The following is a 5,381-nucleotide window of genomic DNA, read 5'->3' on the forward strand; positions in this document are numbered from 1 at the left end:
GAGTCTTTCAGGACCTACAATTACATGAAGGATTGAAGAAATGAGAGACAATTTGCATCAGTATTTGCAAAACTCTGCAAATAAACTTTCCTATTTTCCCTTGGCACTCGATGAAAGTAATGATGTTCGTGATTCTGATTTCTAATTTTTATTTGTGGGACAACTTCTAATTTTTATTTGTGGGACAAATGACTATTTCGAAGTCACACAAGAGCTTGCTGCACTGCAAAGCATCAAAGGAACAACTACAGGAGAGAATGTCTATGAAAAGTTTTGCCAAACTGTGAATGGTTTGGAGCTGGACTGGGCTAAACTAGCCATTGTGACCACTGATGGTGCTCCTAACATGGTGGGGTCTAAGAAAGGAGTAATTGCTCACATTAACCAAGAGATGGACAAACAGAACCATTCTCATCCAATAGCCATACACTGCCTCATCCACCAACAAGCACTGTGTAGTAAATCACTGACGTGGGACTCTGTTATGAAAATTGTGGTATCTTGTGTTAACTTCATTAGTGCTAATGCACTAAACCACAGACAATTTCAGGAATTTGTCTGAGCTAAATGTTGCCTATAAAGATGTTCTGTACCACACAGAAGTCTGTTGGCTGAGTCAAGGGAGAGTTTTGAAATATTTCTATGGTTTACTTCCATAGATTACAGCTTTTCTCCTTTCAAAAACAAAGACGTACCAGAGCTCAATGATGCAGAATGGAAATGGCACCTTGCCTTTCTGACAGAAGTAACAGAGCAACTCCACAGTTTCAATGTGCAGCTTCAAGGAAAACGGAAGCTCATCTGTAACATGTGAAAGCATTTGAAGTAAAATTAGGCCTCCTCATCAAACAAGTGAAGGAGGAAAATTTCTGCCATCTCCCCACAACTCAAAATCTGTAAGCAGGAAAACCATTGTTTGCATTTCCAAACAAAACATGTGTGGATTCACTGGAAAATTTGCAAAAGGAGTTCCAATTTAGATTTAAGGAGCTTCATCTCCATGAACAGGACAGACAGCTTTTCCGTAACCTGTTTTCTATTGATATTGAAAATGTGGATACAATTTACCAAATGGAACTGACTGAACTACAGAATTGTGACTATCTGAAAGATGCATTCAAGTCAAGCAGCCCTCCTAATTTCTATGCATCTTTCCCCTCTGAGACCTATCCTAATCTCAGGAACCATGCACTCAAAATGGCAACTATCTTTGGCAGCACTTATGTCTGTGAATAACTTTTTCCAGAATGAAACATCTGAAATCTCCAACCAGATCTAGACTAACTGATGCACACTTGCATCACTTGTTATGACTAGCAGTGACAAATATGGAACTGGACACTGACCATCTCATTAGCCAAAAGCAGGCCCATAGTTCCCATTGAAATACTGGTAAGTTTGTTGATCAAACTTTACTTGTTCTTCATTTTAAATATTGTATTTGTTCCCATTTTGGTCTTTTACTTTAAAATAAGATAAGTGCAGTGTGCATAAGAATTTGTTCATAGTTTTTTTTTTTAAACTATAGTTCTGCCCTCCATGGTCTGAGGGACAGTGAACTGGCCCCCTATTTAAAAAGTTTGAGAACCCCTGTCCTAAGCTAAAGCAATCCACTCACCTCAGCCTCCCAGAGAGATAGGATGCTAGCCCTGAGCCTTGGAGCTCAGCCCTCTTTGAATATATGAAAACATCATTTTCATTTCTCAAAAAGTATATATACATATCTGTATATAGATGAGTACATAGAAACACACACACACGCACACATAAATTCATAGGTTTTCAGGAAGGACTAAAATCTCTCAGCCTGCCTCCTTTCTCTTGCCTCTAGCTCCCTCATCTCTGTGGATTTCTGTTTTCACAAACCATTAACAAACCCAACAAAACAACCAAAAGAAAAGGGGAATTCTTTTTCTTTACATTTTCTGAGCTAGTTTGTCTTTCAGTGTTTGCTCCTTTATGCCTCAAGTGATTCCTGAGTGTCCCACATGGAACTATGAACAATCACCACTAATGATGGAAAATACCTAGAAAATGTTTTTCTTCAACCTTTGCTGAGGAAAAATGGACACACCATTCACAGTCACAACACGTTGTGAAATCGGCTGCATTAACTTCCCCTCTGCTTAAATCCAGACGCCCATCTGACCTCAGCCTGGGCACCTTCCTTGCTTTCTTTGGGATACTACGCTTTGTCTTCTGCTTTGTCTCTTTTATTCCTATCTTCTCCTCACTCATGACCTGCTCTCTGCTCTTTGTAATGGCTTCCACCTGCTCTCTAATATAAAATAACCTTACACTTTTCTATCCTAATCTTGACCTAAAGAAATTCTTCTGTCACCCTATGTGCAGGACCCACTGAGCAACTGAGCTTTTTCACACCTGAAAGCATCTGACGTGAGAAGGACATGGAGTCAGCTTGGCTAGAGACTGAAAGACACCGAAGTCTGGTAGTTTTAGGTCCCAGGTGACCTTCCCACCTGTCTCTCATCCTTATGGTTTTTTAAATTTAGCTCCCACACTAAAGATGCCCATCTTGAATAGTTGGGGATCTTAACTTTTTTTTTTTTTGAGGCAGAGCCTCAAGCTGTCTCCCTGGGTAGAGTGCCGTAGCATCACTGCTCACAGCAACCTCCAACTCCTGGGCTCAAGCAATTCTCATGCCTCCATTTCCGAAGTAGCTGGGATTACAGGCACCTGTCATAATGTCCAGCTATTTCTTTCATTCTTTCTTTCTTTCTTTTTTTGGTTACAGTCGTCATTTTTGTTTGTCGGACCCAGACTGGATTCAAACCCGCCAGCTCAGGTGTATGTGGCTGGCGCCTTAGCCACTTGAGACATAGGTGCTGAGCCGGATCTTAACTTCAGAATTAAAAATGTCATAAACTGTCACCACGTTGTGATATATTATTTAAAATAAAGTACTATTATGTGCAGCTCCCATGAGGTAAAGGTGAGTATCACCGAGGTCCAGGGCCCCAGACACAAGCTGTGGCGATGGTCACAGCTGCTTGGCTGGCTGGGAGAGGGCCCAGGGCCAGTGCTCTGAGAACCCTCAGCAGTCACACTCCTGGGCCTTCTTGGACCTCCAGGGCCCCTGTGCCCAATTTGTCCACTGTCCTCTTTCCCTCCCCTGCAACTCCAGCAACAAAGAAAAGTAGTGGGAGAAAGAGCTGTGATGTTGGATGGCCCGTCCCACCTCACTACCTGGATGGCGCCACCCAGGTAATGGCGCAGTCTTCTGGAGGAAAAGGGCTGTTCACCGGCAGCAGCAGCATTGGCATGGCATTGCCTAACGACCTGTATGACACACAACCTCTCCAAAGCTGAGATGGATGCACCTCAGCTTATCATGCTGGCAAATGTGGCTTTAACTGGGGAAGTAAATGGCAGCTGCTGTGATTACCTGGTGGGTGAAGAAAGACAGATGACAGAACTGATGACTGTTGGGGATAACAACTTTTCAGACAGTGATGGAGAAGACCTTGAGAAGTCTCCTTAAATAAAAGATGAACCCAATGGACTGATAAACATGGAACTGAGAAATTCAGAACTCAGTGTTGTACGATCTCAGCCTGTATTTGAGGCATCACCTGCCCCAGAAGTTTACAGCTCAAATAAAGAGCTTCCTTCAGAAACACCAGGAGAAGGGGACAAATGAAGAACTTGAAGACCAGACTCTTTTGCTGTAAGCCATGCCAGTATGAAGCAGAACCTGAAGAACAGTTTGTACATCACATCAGGGTACACAGTGCCAAGAAATTTTTGTTGAAGAAAGTGCAGAGAAGCAAGCAAAAGCCAGGGACTCTGGCTCTTCCCCATCAAAAGTAGGAGATTCCTCCAAGGGCCCCATTAACTGTGACCACTGTGGCTACAATACTAATCGATATGACCACTCTACTGCACATCTGAAACACTACACCAGAGCTGGGGGTAACAAGCGAGTCTGTAAGTGCATCATTTGTAGATATACAACAGTTAGTGAGTATCACTGGAGGAAACACTAGAGAAATTATTTTCCAAGAAAAGTATACACATGTGGGGAAATGCAACTATTTTTTCAGACAGAAAAAACAATTACATTCAGCATCTTACAACTCATACAGGAGAAGGCCTATATAAATGTGAACCTTACCCTAGTTCTCAGAAGACTCATGTAGCTACACATATGCGTACTCATTCAGATGAGAAGCCATTTAGATGTGCAGTTACATGGCCTCTAATCAAAGTGAAGTAACTCACCATCTAAGACAGGCTCACAATGGGCCTAAACTTCTTAACTGTCCACACTATAATGACAAAACAGAAGACATAAGCAACTTCAAAAAACAAGTGGAGCTCCTTGTTAGCCCACAGCAGTTCGATTGCTCTGTATGTGACTACACAGCTTCCAAGAAGTGTAATCTAGAGTATCACTTCAAATCTAAGCATCCTATTGGTCCTAGAAAAAAACAATGGATGTCTCAAAGTGAAACTAAAGAAAACCAAAAAGTGAGAGGCTGACTTGCCTGATAACAATGCTACAAATGAAAAACCAGAAACAGAGCAGACAAAAATAAAGGGAGATGTGGCCGGAAAGAAAAATGAGAAGTCAGTAAAAGTAGAGAAAAAATATTTCAAAAGAGAAAACATGGGACGACACCTGTGACTCAGTAGGTAGGGCACTGGCCCCATATAACAAGTTTGGTGGGTTTGAACCCGGCCCCAGGCCAACTGTAACCAAAAATAGCCAGGTGTAGTGCTGGGCACCTGGCATCCCAGCTACTTGAGAGGCTGAGGCAAGAGTATCGCCTAAGTGCAGGGCTTGGAGGTTGCTATGAGCTGTGACGCCACGGCTCTCTACATAGGGCAATAAAGTGAAACTCTTTAAGTGTCTCAAAAAAGAAAAAAAAGAAAAGAAAGCTTTGCTGTAGCGTGTCAATGACCCAAGTGACTACCAGAACTCACAAATTAGCAACAGGAAGTAACTCAGAAAAGTTCTGTAAATCCAAGAAAAGCAAAAGGAAGATGGAAGCTGAAGCCCAATCCTTACGTGATCCTGTGAATGATGAGGAGTCTGTGACAAAAAAGAGAAAGAAAATAGAAAGAGAATCCAGTAGTCAGGAAGTGCCAAAGGGTGACAACAAAGTGGAGGAGAGTAGGATGCAAAATGCCTGCGTGAAAAAAAGTACAAGAAGATCCCTGAACTATAAGTCAAGAAAAAGAAGCAGCAAGCCTGCTCAGAAGGAGCCTGTTTAGAAAGGCCCTGCTCCTATGGAGGTTGCTCAGAAGGGGCCTGGTCAGATGGAGTATGCGCTGATGGAGTCAGGTTAGAAGAGTTCTGCTCATATGGAGTCTAGTCCTGTGGGGTCTGCTGAGAATGGGCCTGCTGAGATGGGGTC

General features: G+C 42.6%; 1 pseudogene; it reads left to right on the forward strand.

Annotated features, from left to right (window-relative positions):
* Nucleotides 1-2,997: 2,997 nt before the first annotated feature.
* Nucleotides 2,998-4,007, forward strand: LOC100942055 (annotated as a pseudogene).
* The last annotated feature ends 1,374 nt before the right edge of the window (nt 4,008-5,381 follow it).

This window comes from Otolemur garnettii, unplaced genomic scaffold (genome assembly GCF_000181295.1).
Source record: "Otolemur garnettii isolate 467f Iridium unplaced genomic scaffold, OtoGar3 scaffold00320, whole genome shotgun sequence".
Taxonomy (NCBI): domain Eukaryota; kingdom Metazoa; phylum Chordata; class Mammalia; order Primates; family Galagidae; genus Otolemur; species Otolemur garnettii.